Source organism: Pan paniscus, chromosome 13 (genome assembly GCF_029289425.2).
Source record: "Pan paniscus chromosome 13, NHGRI_mPanPan1-v2.0_pri, whole genome shotgun sequence".
Lineage (NCBI taxonomy): Eukaryota > Metazoa > Chordata > Mammalia > Primates > Hominidae > Pan > Pan paniscus.
Genome location: NC_073262.2, coordinates 16,459,331 through 16,478,053, shown reverse-complemented (window position 1 = coordinate 16,478,053; position 18,723 = coordinate 16,459,331). Strand labels below are relative to the sequence as shown.

At 37.4% G+C, this 18,723-nt stretch overlaps 1 protein-coding gene across 2 annotated transcripts in view; it reads right to left on the bottom strand.

Annotated features, from left to right (window-relative positions):
* Nucleotides 1-18,723, bottom strand: part of DPP10 (dipeptidyl peptidase like 10) — a 1,401,293-nt gene that overhangs the window by 1,365,336 nt on the left and 17,234 nt on the right. The window contains exons 1-2 of one of the 2 annotated variants that reach the window (XM_063595114.1): nucleotides 15,983-16,484; nucleotides 14,695-14,726 (exon numbers count right to left, since the gene is read on the bottom strand). The exons of the other annotated variant lie outside the window; for it this stretch is intronic. The gene's annotated coding sequence lies outside the window, so the exon portion shown is untranslated. Of the gene's footprint in view, nucleotides 1-14,694; nucleotides 14,727-15,982; nucleotides 16,485-18,723 lie in introns of those variants that run through there. 2 annotated transcript variants of the gene reach the window in all.

Sequence of the window (18,723 nt, the reverse complement as noted above, 5' to 3'; positions counted from 1 at the left end):
ATACCTGGAATAAATCTCACTTGATCATACTGTATAATTCTTCTTATACATTTTTATTCAATTTGCTAACATATTGTTGAAAATTTAGGTCATAAGAAGTATTTATTGGTAGCTTTTTTATACTGTCTGTGTGGTTTTGTTTTCAGGGTAATATTAGCTGTATGAAATGAATTGAGTAGCAGCAGTATTTTTAGCTGCCTAAATTTAGATGTTACTCAATAATCTATCATCAATAGAAATACATACATATATACACATATATGTACATATATACATATATTTATACATACATATATTTATGTACATACATATATACACACATATGTATATATGTGCATATACATATATACATATGTATGTATAAATATACCTATACATGCTTATGTACATATATGTATGTGTATATATGTATATATATATACACACACATATACTCTACTGCCTCAGCCTCCCGAGTAGCTGGGATTACAGGTGCGCACCACCACACTGGCTAATTTTTGTATTTTTAGTAGAGGCATGGTTTCACCATGTTGGCCAGACAGGTCTTGAACTCCTGACCTCAAATGATCCAAGACCAAGGCCTCCAATATACATATATATATATACATATATACACACACATATATGTATATATATATGTGTATGTATGTGTATATGTGTGTATAAATATGTATGTAGTATTTCATAAAATTCAATAATATACTGCAATGGGAATAAACAAACCACAAGTACACCCAAAAGTATGTATGGATCTCACAAACATGTTGCAAAGAAGCCAGTCACAAAAGAGTGCATATAAGAATCCATTTTTGGCTGGGTGCAGTGGCTCACACCTGTAATCCCAGCACTTTGGGAGGCCTTGGCCTTGGATCATTTGAGGTCAGGAGTTCAAGACCTTCCTGGCCAACATGGTGAAACCATGCCTCTACTAAAAATACAAAAATTAGCCAGTGTGGTGGTGTGCACCTATAATCCCAGCTACTTGGGAAGTTAAGGCAGTAGAATTGCTTGAAGCTGGGGAGGCAGAGGGTGCAGTGAGCCGAAATCATGCCATTGCACTCCAGCCTGGGCAACAGAGTGAAACTCTGACTCAAAAAAAAAAAAAAAAAGAATCAATTTTTATAAAGAACTTAAGGGCAAACTAATCTATGATGTCAGAAGTCAAGACAATGGTTTTAAGAATTAGTCCCTGAAAGGGGGCATAAGGGTAGTTTTCTGGGGTGCTTTTCATGTTCTGTTTCTTTATCTGGGTGCTGACTGTACAGGCATGGGTATCTGTGTACATTTCACTGAGTTTGGTAATTGCCTACATATTTCTGTATGATTGCTATACTTTGATTAAAAAAGAAAAATAATATCCACCAAGCCATCACCAGTCCCACAGAGTAGCTCCCCACTCACACACATGCACTATTTCCTGTTTGAACTTTCAGGGACTGTGGCATATGATTCAATGATTATATAAATGTAAACACAAGAAGAGCTATTTTATAGTGTGTTTTACTAGAAAGACATGAAATTCATTGTTTCTCAAAAAGAGCCACCATATATTTTTGTTTCTTTTTTGGGCCTTAGTGTTGAACAGCTTCATTGGTGTCCAATGTACAATCTTTGTAAAACATTTGAGAGCCATTCATATTTCTAATAGAGAGAAAATGGATCAAAAGGTAGTTTTGCCAACTACTTTTTATTTGATGTGCATTTTTTTCCTTGCCTACTTTGTACTTGAAGATAGGGATATCACAGAGTATTGTCATAACAATACCCAGTTAATCTAAAATAATTGAGCCTGATAACATCTCGATTACAGTATCCTTTCTTTAGTGTTCTGTACTTAAGAATGATAAATGAATAGATATCCATTAAATACACACTAGAAAATGAAAGCCATGATTAGTAAAGTACATCGAGAACTTGATACTATCCTGGCTTTAAAGCAATAAGTAGGAATGATAGATTCAAGGGGTTAGTGGTACTATGTCTTATATCACAAGAACAAACAATTCACTGAAAACTACTTCCACCTAAGAGATTTAAAGTTCTTAAGCCTTAGAACAAAAACCCTGGCCCTTCTAAATGCCTCTGATAGTTTGTGAAACAGCACACTGCAAGAAGCCTGCAGAAAAATGTTCACTGAGAACTCTGAGAAACAGGAAAACTTGTTTGAACAAAATCAATTCACTCCAACTGCACCGCCTAGTCACTATCAAGTTACCCTCACAGGAAAGAGAGTTCCTATTGATCCACCCACCTCTATCACCCTTACTCTCCACTTGTCTACTTTGTTATTTTACAGTTCCTAGGAGAGGAAAAGTTGTTTTAAAAGTTTCTAGGTGATACCTTGCATTTTCAGACGGACGATGTATAAAACTGTGATTCTTTAAATAGATTAACTACAAATGGTTCTCAAAATTTCGTGTCCATGAGAATGAGCTGCAGTCTTTAAAAAATGTTAATATTCAGATCCCAGCCCTAGAGATTATGACTGGGCACTGGATCCCTGAATTCTGCATTTTTAACAATCATCCCAGATGATTCTGATATATTAGACCTGGGAGAAAAGAGAAGAACAGAGACAGAGAGAGAGGGGCAGAGAGAGAGAGACAACCAGTCTAAATAAATAAAAATTCCAAGACTGAAAAGCATTTTTGCAAAATGACAAAGCTTGATACTTTTGAATATAAATGGCAATAACAACTGGGTATAAATTGTGCTGCCCTGCACCATAATATGAGGCCTGATATATAAAAGTAGGATATCAGTAAATATTATATAGCACCCTCACTCATTCATTCCATTACTATTTATTATAAACACCTCTGTGCCAGGAAAGGTGAGTCCTGAAGGATATCATGGTAAGAGTTTTTTAAAAATCTGGGAGTGCAACAGAGAAAACAGAAAAATAACATGCTTGTGTGTAAACTCTGCCGTGCGGATGATCTTATTTAAGTTCTCTTCTTCAGGATAAACCAACAAATGCAAACATAGGGAATTCAGGTCACAAGCTTTAATGCTCTATAGAAGCCTTTCTCCCTCTATGATATTCAGATTCTTCAAGCTGACCAGATTGCTTCAAGAACAAATAGCTGATGCACAGAAGCCCCTGCACCATGCATGGCAAGGCCTCCAGGTTCCTCAGAGGGTGACCACTCTTTCAGTTCACTGTCAAGTCTCAGAATGCAGATGACCCGTCTCTTAGGGTTTGCAGCCCTTCTGGAATATAGCCCCTACCATGATTTTCAAAAGTTTCATAGGTACAGCTCCCCCTGTTGAACATCTATCCAATGCCTTATAAGTGGAGGACAAAGCTACTCAGTAATGGGTGTGTTTCTCCCCCCAAGGTCAAAGTTGTGTCCCAGACATATGTACAGTACTTACCTTTAGTTTTCCCCACCTTAGGGTGACCTTCCTCCCTTCACAGCAGGGTATATTCTCACTCCAAGTCAGAGGGCAGTATTGATTTTCCCTCTCTCTTTAAAGGATCTAAATTTTGGAATTTGAGGTGCCCCTTAAGAATTCTTCCTGTGTTGCATAGAGCCCTGTATTTACTCAGTCCCCTGAGAAAGATACCATGGTAGGTATACACCAACATATCCTTGTTCCCAACACTGGGCACATTTTCTCCAGTTATCATTAATAGGAATAGGGTTGACTTGGCCAGGAAAAAGAAGAAGGGCCAGTGTGGTTGTCTAAGGTTTTGTTGACATAATGAATAAGAAAAGCAAACTGCAATTTTATGTTCCTCATTCTTTTTTATTTTGGTTGTTACACCATTAGTATAGGATTTTATTAGGAAAATAATTATCAAATAGCAAAAGCGGCTGGGCGCAATGGCTCATGCCTACAGTCCCAGCACTTTGGGAGGCCAAGGCGGGTGGATCACTAGGTAAGGAGTTTGAGACCAGACTGTCTAACATGGTGAAACACTATCTCTACTGAAGATATAAAAAAATTAGCCAGGCATGGTGGTGTATGCCTGTAATCCCAGCTACTCGGGGGGCTGAGGCAGGAGAATAGCTTGAACCTGGGAGGCGGAGGTCGCAGTGAGCCGAGATTGTGCCACTGCACTCCAGCCTGGGTGACAGAGAGAGACTCTATCTCAGAAAAACAACAACAAAAAATAACAAAAGCATACACAAAATTACAAATCATTCTTTTAGGCTTTTGTTTAGCCAAATGTATATAAGTGTGTGTATTTATGTATGTATGTAAGTATAAATATATACAAATATGTATATGTATCTTTTAATAACTAAATGTCAGTGTTTACATTACTTGAAAGCTACTTCTTTCACTAAAAATGTATCATAAAATCTTTCCATTTCAAAAATATTATACAGTTACCACCAATTTAAAGGTTACATTGTATCTATTGCATGTGTTTACCTTGTGTAACTTCACCAGTCCTCTAAAGTTCAGTATCTGGGACTGTTCACAATTTTTACCACTATCAACAATTCTACATTTTTAAACTACATCTTTGATCGCCTGTGATGAACTCACTTGAACCTCCATCTACATCTACATTTCTTCAGGTTATGTTCCTAAAAGTACAGCTGCTGGTTCAAACAAACTGATCTTCAAAAAATTAAATCTTAACATTGTAGGAAAAACAAGCCATTTCAGCAGAACACATTGGGTTATAACTATGGTAAATAACTGTCTTGAAGCATAATATTAGGCAGTTTGTCTACAAGGCAGAAATTGTCCTAATTGCAAACCTAATTTTTTCAGGGGCACCATTATTATTTATCACTAGAGTTTCATTCATCATAGAAAAGTGAATGAGTAATTTTAATAGCAATGGCTACCATACACCTCATACTGCACTTATTATTTATTTTTTCATGCTCTTAAATGCCTTCTATTGTTCACTGCCAGAGATAAAAGAAAGAAGATTGGGGCTATATATGTAGTGACTTCTAATAGATGCAGAGGACTTCTAGTTGAATAAGGCCAAAGGAGAAAAAAAATGATAATAAGCTTGGCAAATAGTGGGGCACACACCACCCAGATTTGGCCCAGATTGCTGTGTGCTATTCCCAAGAACACTGTCTTCCATCTTTCCCAATCTGCATGTACAAAGGGCAGTGATGAGGCACTCTAAGTTGGAATCACATATTATAAGGTGTGGTTGCTATGGTGATGGGAAGAGATTGGCTAAGGTAGAACGGCATTAGGAGATTGTATTGTTGAGATAAACCTGGACCACATAGGATTTTACACCAACTTACTTTTGTGAACCAGCTTCAGCATTTCTTTTTGCCTCATTTCACAATGCTAGAACACATCACAAATAGAATAAAAACAAATACCAAAAGTTTCTTCTAGCTAGAGGGGTCTCCATCACCACTAAACTTTGTGGCATCTTCTGGTAAGTTACTAGAAGTTGGGGGAGATTAAAGTCTGACAACCTCTTTACCAACTCTTCCTGACTGTGAGTCCCCTGAGATAATAATATCAGGAGAAATATTAGGCTGAGATGCAGCCTGCATCGAAGGTGAGAACAGTTCTGGGACAACTTCTTTTTCAGTCTTTCTTGCACTAACTCCCCTTAAAATGACTTTCTGAGAAAGCTCAATGCTGCCAGGAGAATTTACTGTTTGTTCCAGCCAAGACCTGGTGATAGGCCAATAGGCCCTTGAATCCCTCTTAAAGCACTTATTTTAGAAAGCTTGCAATTATAAATCCTTTCTCTGCCCCCATTGAAATAAATCTTTTACCATCCAGAAGTGGCTCCTCAAGGACATGAGAGCCATCTCCTTGAAATACAAACATTCAAGGCAATAGTTCTCATTCCCAGTCCCTGTAGGACAGTAAGGACCTAATTTCAGTGGATGCCTTGCTCCAACTTGCACCACTAATTTCTGTCAAAAAGATATGAGAAGTTTGCTCCTCTAGGTGAACACTAGTTAGCAAACCCAGATAGCCTAATCACATGGACCAATCTCTCCCTTAATGTCTTTCTTTGGGTACACCCCAGCATTTAAACAGTCTCCTGCCTTTCGTTGGACTGAGCTGTTATGCTGAGGTCTCTCCCACATTGCAATAGTTATTCCTGAGTGAAATCGAAGTTTACTGCTTTTAAAAAGTGCCCCATTTTATTTTCTTTGGCAATACTGACTGTTGAAGCTGTGACAACTTTCAGATCCTACCAATCCTGTGGTTTGTTTTCTAACCGGATTTCTAGCCTCTTGATAGTTCTCAATTTCGCTCATCATTATGTTTCTAGTGCTTCTCTTACCTACTGAAGCTTCAGTTTATCAGCCTTCCTGGCCTTGAAATGTACCTGTTGAACTCTGCTCCATCTCATGAGCCTAGCAACAGATGTGTTGTGTGAGACCATTTAAGCTGACAATAGGAGACACAAAAGGCACTAAAACTAATAAGAAATTCATCTCTAATTTACAACCCACGTCATTTTAGGAGACTCTTTTTTCATATTGAAAATCTACTCTTTATATTCATCCATATCATATTTATCAACAATCAAACTTGAAATGATTATAGAATTTATCTTCAAAAAATATTTTAGCATTCCTGTTTATTTCTATGGGAAATTAAAAATAAAATAGGGAGGTTGTCGGTGTAAAGGGAAGCAAAATTCTAAGGAGATGGGTTGCTCAATCTTGTTACCATCCCTATTTGATTCTCTAGGAATCTGTCTAACAGCACAGCAATGCTGATATTTCCTTTGCTTCTAATCCTTTGACACCTTTTAGACTGCTTAAAAGAAGCAAATGGTCTCTTGACTTTGCCAAGAAAATGATCCAAAACTCTCAAATTTAAACTATTTCCCATTTTTTCTTTCTAGCATTTGCTCACCAACCAGGAGGTAAGGCAGTAACAATATAACAGCTTTTATTGCCAGCGTCATATTTTTATTACTCATTAAGTAATAGTATTGAGGAAACATTATTTATCAAGTTTCAATGATGTGGTATGTACTAAAAAGAACATACAGTTAGGTTGTAAACTTTAAATATAGATTTTAGTTGTCATAGTTTAATGCAAAAGCTCTCATTTTCTACTTTGTCTCATCTACTGCGCTCCAAACTTGACTATTTAACAAACAACTATTTGTTGAGAGGCTACTCTGTCCCTACAATGCACTAATAAAAGACCCAAACTGTTACAACTGCTACCTCAAAACAAGACTCCACCAATGAGGTGCTTAGGGCATAGTTGGTGAGATGATGTCTGCATGTGTACAGCAATTAGCAAACAAGGCAGTATGGACTGCATGAAAATACTTTTTGTATTCCACTTTCAAGGGTCTTAAGTAAGACACTCTGGCTTTGGTCATTGTGGGAGAAGAAAAAATATAATTCCTTACTTAAAAGAGCTCACAATTTAATTGAAGAAAGAAAAGATAGCACATACATTAATATAGCTACACTTGCAAAGTAACTTGTAAATTTCTATAACACACAGTGAATAAGTTAAGCAAATGGACACCAGTTCAATCAAGGAAGAATTAAGGAGAAAATGAGATTGTCGATATTACCCCTTCTCATCTCCAATCCCCAAAAGAAATATCCCTGTAGCCAGGAAATTTAGTAAGGCTTAGCCTGTCTCAGGTCCCAATGGGTTTATGTAGAAATCCCATACAATAGTAATGGAAGGTGACTTGAAACTTCAGCTTTAAATTAGGAATTAATACAATTTAAATCTATTTCATTTTAATTTTATTGGCCAAAAAGAACACAATTCTTCAGAGACAAGAAACCCTTGATGCTTTTTCTCATCACTGAAAATTGTCATAGTGAATCCTACTGGGAACTAGTGCCTTAAATTCAAATGATTTAAAAAAATAAAGGTAGGCAAGTTAAAATTTTCCTCTAACAGAAATACATCAACAACACTCTTTGGCTATGGGGACAACACAGCAATGGTTTTGATGGTTCTGTGCTGCTGTCAGCTCAAATTGGTGGAAGAGCAATTTAGTCTGACTAACCACTTAACCCAGGAAGATTTATTGACAAGAGGGTCTGTGGTGGAAGCCTATCTTACTCTCCAAAGAACAACAAAGGGAAACACTCTGTGTCTGCCCACATCACCTCAAGGTGTCCATTGGTTTGGCCTTGCTGGTTTTTGGTTTCTTTACCCTGGTTTGTTTTTGTCCTATATCCATAATAACCCCTGTCCCCCAACTGTCATTCTCTTCTCTATTTCTAAAGAAGGTTACATTTGGCAGGAAGGGCCTCTGCTCTGTGCAGCTAGCTTTTAGGCTCCTTGCAAACTCACTGTGGAAGTGTCTGGGAGGTTGTTCATTCTTCCTCAATTTCCTGTTCAACCATTTGGCCATTCAATATATATATATTTGGTATTTTTGTTTTTTTTTTTTGAGATGGAGTCTCACTCTGTCACCCAGGCTGGAGTGCAGTGGTGCAATCTCAGCTCACTGCAACCTTGGCCTCCTGGGTTCAAGGCATTCTCCTGCCTCAGCCTCCTGACTAGCTGGGATTACAGGCATGCACCACCACTCCCAGCTAATTTTTGTATTTTTAGTAGACACGGGGTTTTGCCACGTTGGCCAAGCTGGTCTGAAACTCCTGTATGGTTATCTGCCCGCCTCCACCTCCCAAAATGCTGGGATTACAGGCATGAGCCACCACACCCCGCCCACAATATATATATATATTTTAAAAACTTCTATCTTTCATTCTCCTGGCTGAAGGTTAAACAAGATGAATGATAAAACCTAGACAATAAAAAATGATAATTACTTTTGTTTGAGAACAAAACCTCTCTTGTTTAATAAGTACTTGGTATTCTCAACATTTAGTCCATTTGAGCAACTTTTGCACTCTTGATCTCAATCCTGTACCCATCCTACATTTGCCATGAAGTATGATGCCCTGAGATGATGGAATAAAACAGTAACAGTTTCTGGAATTTCTCAGAGAAAAGATCTCTGCCACCAGCATTGTTTTGTCTCTCTCAAGTGAAATCAGAATCTATGTTTTCCTCCTTCCACTCTTCATAATTCATGGCTACTTTTGCTTCTTGCATGCCTATCGAAAAACAAACATGATCTTTAATTTTCTTTCACATGCTATCTCTGTCAACTTCTGCATCATTAGGAAGCCCATTTTCATTTGTGTTTTCCTTTTCCACCCTTTTTTTCCCTTCTTCTTCTTCTTCTAAAGAGAACACTAGAAATAGCATTAATCATGGAAAGATTATGTTAAAAATCTAGAAATCACGAAATGAAATGCGATATTTCAAGGATATGATTTCATTAACTTCTCAAGTGCTGTGAAAGTATTCAGAAGCCCCCTTTAAAATCCCCACAAAATTATTTTCAAAGTTCTGCATCCTCTTCTGGGTAAATCTGCTTTTCTTTCGAAGCAGCATTCAAGATGCAGTTTAAAGTTCTCATTCAATTTTACTTTTTCTTTTATTTAATTACTAGAATTACAAGAGTTCTATTTTCTACACATTTTCACAGCAAATGTACACTATTTCAGATACATTAAGGCTAAATGGTCTTTTGTGGATGAGCCTCAGGGGAAACATAACCACCATTTGTAACTGTTTCTGCAGGAAAATGAATTCTGAGTTTCAAACAACTGATTTACAAATGAACCTTTGGATAGCTATCACTTGCCATTTGTAAGTGGAAGACATCTTTCATCTTTTATCCTGTAACTTTTTTTTTTTGTTTTTTTTGCATTGTAAGCCTGACAAGGTCATCCAATGAAATGGCCCTAAAAAGTTTTTCCAGGACAAGACGTGATCAGTATTCCCAGTTAGCTGATGCCAGGAAACATTACACCCTAGAGGGATCTGGACCTCTTGCAACTCCTTTTGACTTCTCACTCCCTCAAAAAGGCAGACCTAGACAATGTCATATCACTAATTCTACTAGCCTTGGACCTTAGAAAGGTAACTGAACCTCTTAGTTTTCCCATCTATAAAGTGAGAAAAGCAACCTTTACGGAATATTGTAATGATCAGAGGGATATGTGTAAAGTCCCTGCCAGCACCTGATATTTAAAATAAATGGCTAACAGAGGGAGCTATCATTTTTATTACTATTACCATTATTATTATTACTAAGATGGGGTATCACTCTGTGGCACCAACTGAAGTGCAGTGGCTGCAATCACAGCTCACTGCTACCTCAACCTTCCCGGGCTCATGTGATTCTCCCACCTCAGCGTCTCAAGTAGCTGGGAGTACAGCACTTCACCACCATGGCTGGCTAATGTTTTTTTGTGGTGTTTTGTTTTGTTTGGTTTTGTTTTGTAGAGATGGGGTCTCTCTGTGTTGCCAAGGCTGGTCTCAAATTCTGGGCTCAAGCTATCCACCCACTTAAACCTCCTAAAGTGCTGGGATTACAAGCGTGAGCCACCGTGCCTGGCCGGGAGCTAGTATAATTAATTCAAAGCATTGATTGGAATCAGAAAGATTCAGAATTAAAATCAAGTTAATTCAACAAAAAACAAGCATTGAGCCCTTATCACCTGGGCAGCACTGTGCAAGGTACAATTGGGGTACACAGGTTGGGAGAAAGACTGGGTAGTGTAATCTAAAGGAGGTTCTAAGTCTCAGATTGCAACAAACAATATGAACCAACTCTGATCTCTAGACATCTATTTTGTTTGATCCACACAATGCTTCAAACTTTGAATTTGTTGTCAACATTTAGAAGCCAGAAAATATTGCATGAAAATAAAAATCTTAAAAAATGTGCACGCATGTTTCTGCCGGGCAATAATTGGGTGGTGTTGAAAACTGGTTGTCTTCTTAAGTGTCTAGAAGGCCTTCATTTCACCACACGCTCTACCCAGTCTAGTAAATTGATTTACTTGCTGACCTCTCTAAGCAATTGAGTTTGCAATTCCTATTTTGAATAATATGTTAAAACCATATCCCTTAAAGGGTTCCTTACCACTTACTATTTTAATAACAAAGTGTAAGGTTGCCTCTTTATTTCATGAAGTAAAAATAAATCCATATCACAAGAAATCAGCAACTGGATAGGCACCTGTCAGTGTAGGGCTTTAAACTAGTCACTAAAGGTTTACTTTTTTTTTTTTTTTTGATACGGAGTCTTCCTCTCTCGCCCTGGGAGGCAGTGGCTCTATCTTGCTCACTGTGACTTCCGCCTTCCGGGTTCAAGCAATTTTTGTGCTTCCGGAGTAGCTGGGACTATAGGCATCTGCCACCATGCCCAGCTAATAGTTTTTTATATTTTTAGTAGAGATGCAGTTTCATCATGTTGGCCATGTTGGTCTTGAACTCTTGACCTCAAGCGAGCCACCCACCTCAGCCTCCCAAAGTGCTGGGATTACAGGCATGAGCCATCGCGCCCTGCCAAGGGTTACTTTTCAAAGCAAACAGACAATTGCTTACGTTCTATATTATGGATGATAATAATAAGAATGGTTCACATTCGCTGGTGCTTAGTGCCAGCACCTATTCTATGCTCCTTACCTACATTAATTCATTTAACCCTTCTAAGTACTTTTGGAGTTAGGTACTATTATTTTCTTATTCAGCACAAAAGAAAGCTGAGGCCATGCTCCAAGAAATTAAACAACCTGCCTAAGGTCACATAGCTCTGACAGATTCAAATCCCGGAAACAGAGTCGAGATTCAAAGCAAGCAGTCTGGTGCCAGGGCCAGTGCTCACAACTATTGTGTAATAAAGACCCTTTGCTATGGTCCATCCTTTCCGTGATGATTTGAATTGTTATGCTTAAATATATGCATATAAATACTATATATACACACAACTATGCATACACAATACATATATATGAACAAACCACATAAATACATATGTTTATGTTATTATTTTCCATTGATAAAATACACATTGTCAATATCAGATTGCCTTAGTTATTGTGGCTTTATAGAATGTTCTGATACATTTCTTGGCAATTCTCCAGCATATTCTCTCCCAAACAAGTTTTAGTATGACAGGTCCATAATAAATCATATGGGATTTTTAATTAGAATTGCAATAAATTTATAGATGAATGTGTGGGAAATTATCATCCTAATAGTATTATTTCTTTCCAAGTTTATCTCACAGAAGTAGAGAGTGGAATAGTGATTCCAGAGGCAGGTAGGGGTAGGGGGAAGCACAGCCAAAGGTTGGTTAACAACACAACGCACAGCTAGATGGAAGGAATACATTTTAACATTCTATACCACTGTAGGTGACTATAATTAACAACATTTCTTGTATATTTTCAAATGCCTAGAAAAACAGATTTTGAATGTTCCCAACTCAAAGAAATGGCAAATGTTTGAAGTGATGGAGATGCTAATTACTCTGATTTGATCATTACACATTACATACATGTATCAGAATATCACACTGTGCTCCATAAATGTGTACAATTATTATAACTTAATTACAAATAATAATAAAAGCAAAAAATACTTCTATTATTTTAGGTTGAATTATTTAAAAATTGTTTTTATATTCAATCAGAGTAAGCTCATTGAAAAGATCTTATGAAGTCAAATTGCCAGGGCTTGGTGATAGGTTGGAAATGAGAAGTAAGAGAAAGGTGAACTTGCAGGTATATTGTTTTTTTAACATGTGCTACCCTAACCTGATCAGGGACTTTGTGATCTAGATATCAGGAAGTGCTGCAGCAGCCATTGGCTGGGAGCAGGGAAATTATATCAATAGGATGAGCCATTTTCAGTGTAGATGGAATAGAAAAGCTCCTCGAAAAGGCATAGAAATGCATTGCAATAGAAATGATGGATGCAAGGTAAAGAGTTCCACTGGGAAAAATCAGGAGGCTGAAAGAAAACGTGGAACACAAGGGGCAAAAGCAAGTATGCACTAACATTTACTGGGTGCTGCACTCTGTCAGGCCCTGTGCTAAACACTTTGTATGTGTCCTTCTAATAGCACCTAAGACACGTGGACGATATTGTCTTCATTTTATAGGTGAGAAGGCCAAAGTTCAGAAAACTTAAGTTACTTTTCTACATTCACACAACCAGGAAATGTTAAGAGCAAAATTTGAACCGAGGTCTCTGAGTCCAACGCCCATGACTGTTGTACTCTATACAGAACGCAATAGTTCCCCTCCAGTCCTGGGCATGCTCAGGGGTTTAGATGGTTAGAGACTTCTGTGTGACAGCTCTGACAGACACAGTGGTCATTTTATGGAGAACGGGGAAAACTAACATAATGAGTGGTATCATGCCATATATAGCAGCTCTTTTCAATACAATATAAGGGATAATTATTTATTTTTTATTTTTTATTTTTTTTGAGATGGAGTCTCACTCTGTCATCTAGGGTAGAGTGCAGTGGCATGATCTCAGCTCACCTGAATCTCTGCCTCCCGGGTTCAAGTGATTCTCCCACCTCAGCCTCCCAAGTAGCTGGGATTACAGGCATGAGCCACAGCTCTCAGCCAATGGACAATTATTTAGGGCAACAGAAATGAATGCAATTTGCTCTAACAGTAAGTGGAACAGTTCTGTATAGCAGAGGATATAACCATGGACAAAAAGAGGATATAAATACAATAAAAAATTAAAAACCTTTGTTCTGCGAAGGACACTGTTAAGAAAATGAAAAGATAAGCCACAGACTAGGAGAAAATATTTGCAACAACCATATCTAATAAACGATGTGTATCTGAAATATTTCTTTAGAAAACCTCTTACAAATCAACAATAAGAAAATAAATAACCCAGTTAAATATGGGCAAAATAACTGAACAAAGTCCCACCAAAGAAGATATACAGGTAGCAAATAAGTATATAAAAGAGATACTCAGCATTATTTGTCATTAGAGAACTGCAAATTAAAACAAGAAGATACCATTACATGCCTATTAGAATGACTGAAATCTTAAAAAAATAAAAAGACAATATCCATACTGCTGGTGAAGCATACTGCTGGTCAGAATGCAAAATGGTATAGCCACCTTGAAAGACAGTTTAGACTTACCATATCCCCCAACAGTTGCACTTTTAGGTATTTACCCAATTGACTTGAATTTATGTCCACACAAAAACCTGCACCTGAATGTTTCTAGAAGTTTTACTCATAATCACCCCAAACTGAAAGCAACTGAGTTCTCCAGAAGGTGAATGGATAAACAAACGGACACATCCACAGATAATATTACTTAGCAATAAAGTAGAATGAGCTATTAATCCATGCTACAATGTGGATGAATCTTAAATGCATATTACTAAATGAAAAAAAGCCTATCTGAAAAGGCAACATAATCTATGATCTTATTCATATGACATTCTGGAAAAGGCAGAAATACATGGACAGAAAACTGATCAGAGATTTGAAGGGGTTTGGGGAGGGAGACAGTTGACTAGGTGAAGCACAGGAGATTCTTTTAGGGCGGCGAGAGTATTCCACACAGTACCATAGTGATGAATATATGACACTGTGTATTTGTCAAAATTCATAGAACTTTACAGAGCAGAGAATAAATTTAACATAGGCAAATTTAAAATAACTAGTAGATCAAGAGATCCTGGGATGAAATGCACACTTCGACAAAAAGATCTAACTGTATGCTAAGTATATAACATAACTTCACTGAAGAGGGTGGGTTAAAGAACTGTTGACCTAAGTAACTTTGGAAATTATTGGAAAGTAGAAGATAAAAGGGCAAAGGAACTGCACATGAGCACTGTCCTCTAGTTGGTAAAGCTATTTTTCAAAGGAACATAACTTACCAGTCCTGAAGCCACTCTTCATGTATGTATACCTGGATGGAAAAAGTAAGTAAATGAACCAATAAGAGTTAGATCCAATTTTCTCAGTTTTCAAATGGGGGGTTACAGACAAGCAAAGGAGGAAGACTAGAATGATCCATGTGGTACAGTACTAGAGTAGGAAACATCATTGTGAACTCATGCTTAAATATTTAATATGGACACAGATGGATGGCTATTGAAATAATTATAGATATGTATACATACATGGGTTAGTATGCACACATAGATTTCCTAGCTCTGTCCACTGAGAGGGCCTAGAAGCAATGAATCCCCTGTAGTGACCAGCACACCCAGCACCAAGATCTTGGTTTCAAAAACCATTCTCCAATGAAAGAAACCAGAGTCCTTGGGGAAATTGTTGATTCTAGGGCCAAGGCAGGGAATATACAAGATCATCCTGGAGCTTCTGATGGTATCAGAAAGTCAGGAAATGCTTACAAAACAAAAATGATAGGTGTAGGCTAAAAGCATGCAGGAGCTAAGTGATTGAATAAATATGTGATTGAATGAAGTCAACAGGGGGAGGGAGAAGAGGAAGAGACAGATATCCGAATAGAAGAATTTTAAATAATTTATGTTGATACCTGCCCTGTCTCAAGGAGATAGAGAATAATTCCCCACCACGTAAGGGTAGGCGGTGCCAACTATTGCTGCCAGAGAGTATGGAGTGCTAAGCAGGGGGAAGAGCGTTTTATAGTGGAGACACCTGAAACACTCTCTTAGCCAAGTGAGCTAGGTTAACAGCATCAGTGGTAAGTCACGTTGATGGCATAGACCCTTGTTAGGATAGGAATTGAACAGTATATCCCTTCTGAAGTTTTCTTCCCCAAAGCCCATAACCCCAGTCTAATTATGAGAAAAACATCAGACAAAACCGACTTGAGTCACATCCTACAAAATCAGGGACCAGTACTTCTCAAAACTGCCAAGGTTGTCGAAAAGAAAGTCTGAAAAATTGTCACAGTTCAGAGAAGGCTAAGGAGAAATAATGACTAAATGTCATGTGTTAGAGGGGATCCTGGAACAGGAGGTTAGGGGAAAAGTAACAAAGTTAAATAAAGTATGGAGTTTAGTTAATAGTAATGTGCCACAACGTTTATTCCTCATTGTGACAAATGTACTATAGTAGTGTAAAATATTAGCAATAGGGTGGTATATATATGGCTCTGTAAAATCTTCACAACTTGTCGGTAAATATCAAACTATTCTAAGACTTTAATGTGTATTTTTTTAAAAAGAAAATTACCTGGTGTTACGGGATAATGTTTCATTCCAATAAAGCTCCATATCCATTTGCATTGATCATCCTGGTGAAGCCCTTTCTTGATATGACACTCTGCTCCAGTTTTCTCTCAACTGCGATGAATTTGAAAGAATATTGTAGCACTTCCTTTCGATTCAGCAGGGAGACTTCTGTATCTCAGATGGTCGAGGCCTCATTATTTCCTACCTCCTAACCAGCATACCAGCTCCATGCAGCTCTCATCTCCCTCCGTCTCTCCACCTGTCTCTTTTTCATTTTCCATTCTTCTTATAGCTAAAGGTTGAAGATATCTTCTATCATATTTGGTATGTACCAGGTACTTGTGTATATTATTTCTCTAATCCTCCCATTTACGGATGGCAGCACTGAGCCCCAGACTGTTTAATTAACATGTCCCTAGCTAGGAGGCTTTTAAATGCAGACGGCTGATCAAAATGAAAAGCAAGTACTTGTCTCGGAAGAGCAGGCCCTCTACACCAGCAAAATATTACTCTGTCTTTCCTAAAGCCTTCTAGGTCTTCTTTCCTCAAGTGTTTAAGCAATATGATAAAGAGGAGGCTGGTCTTAGAAAAGGAGGTTGATCATTATTGGAGGCAAGAGAGTGCGTGGGAGAGGCTGATTGGTTGAGGGAGACAGGTAATCAAATCCTAAGTAAAGGCAACCTTGAAAAACCGCAACCACGGAAAACAGAATTGTTCTCTCCTGGTGAACCGATGGGATCGGGAAAGAATTTGCAGGCTTGGCGCCTCTCTTTATTTCCCCCTGCAACAAAGATGGCTCAAGAGGAACATTGTTAAGAGTGTTTTGCTCACTCAGCAATGAGGCAAGCTCATTAAGAAACTGGGGGCTGTGCCAGTGGGGGCTCGCAGGGGTAGCCAATTCCTAACTTCACAAGATCTCACCTGCTGAAAATCATATGGAACTCAAATGCTAACTCATTCAGATGAAGCTTCAAATTGATGACTTTAAAGAGATTGAATAAACTCTTTATGTTACAATCTGGCATGTGCTTTTAATATTAACTACTACATATTTTATAGACTGTATTTGTTGCCAAGCACTAAAACAAACATTAAGATGGTTTTGCCTTAACTGGTACTATGAATGCTTCCAAAACAGTGGGTATAAAAAGCCGCATAAAACACATCATAGTCCCGAAAATCACCTGCATTAAACTCACATTTGCCATGAATGTGGTAGTTATTTTTCATCTACAAACAATTATATCACAATTACTTACTCTCTGTCAGGAAACATTTCATCAAAAACTCTCATTTAATTGACATAAAAATGCATTTTGTTCAGAGAAAAACATAATCTCTAATTTGTCCTAATTAAAGAAATAGGCATTCTGAATTAGTCAAAGGCTCATGTCTATTGAAAAATATGCCTCTTTATTAGTTTATATACAGAAAGTAATGCAAATTAAGCTACAAAGCTTACAGTAGGTAAAGAAGGACCCAAAAGAAAATAGTCCTATAATGAATAAATAAAAGTAACACACAGTATTCCATATTTTCCATAAAATGGAGACTTGAAAAAATTTGTGTCATAAATAAGTTAAATGTACACCTTGTGTTATCCTGTTTAAATTGTGAATTTACTCCGTAGTTTTTTTCAATCACGCAGTTATAATAGGCACATCTAAATCATATACTCAGAATTATCACCGTTCAGACAAAGGAGCTTTTTCTCTAGGAAGTAATTGTAATTAAACCCTAGCTATATCAGCTAATCTGAAATTATATACAAAATGTCTATAGATTATAAAAAGTCAGTACTATATCAAAACACAAGAAAGGATTGAGCATTACTAGTACTGATCATTTTATATGTCAGTTTCCAAAAATACTTTTTTACAAAAGCAGACATTTGAACACAAACATATGCTCTTAGAATAGATAGATAGATAGATAGATAGATAGATAGATAGATGTCATCTCAAATGCATTTGGTTGCTATGGAATGATTTTCAGAAAGTAAAGTACTCTATTTGTTTTCATATCCGGCCCCATTATCATCTCAGCATATTGCTGGTTATAATCTGTAGAAGAAAATAGAAGACATTTTTCTTGGTCTAACATACCTTGGTAGATGGTTTGTAACAAGATTTCAGGTAATGAAAAGGGCTTTAATGTCACTGTACCCTCTGCACTTCATGTCTACCAAGGAATAACCTGTCACCACACGGACCATAGCAGCCAAGCAAGTTCCCCAGGAATGGATGGCAGGGGTAAGTCACCATGAACAGGACATAACCCTCTTTACTACTACTCAAGAAAAATTAAAAACATAGCTACATTAAAATAACAGAGTAAGTTCTTGTACTAAGTCACATATAAAAAAAAACAACTATTGAAACAGATTCTATAGTAAAACTGTAGTATTCAAGTGGCAATACCTCATAATAAACTAGATGATTATCCATTGTTATTTAATTTAAATTGCTTTCATCCTTTTTGAACAAAGCATAGCTCACCATGAGGCCTCTTGTAATACAGAGGAGATAATTCCCTTTGAGATCCCAAACTGACCCCATCAGCTTTGCATGTATTAAGGAATAAGGAAAACCCAGGGAAGAGGAAAGGAAAAAATATATATGATTTTCCCAAGTCTCATAAAAATTTTTGACACCAGTCTCTGTAAGTAGACCTTGTACAGATCTTTCTAAACTGTAACATGTTTCTTACCCCTAAGATTGTCATGCCGCTTGTATTAATAGC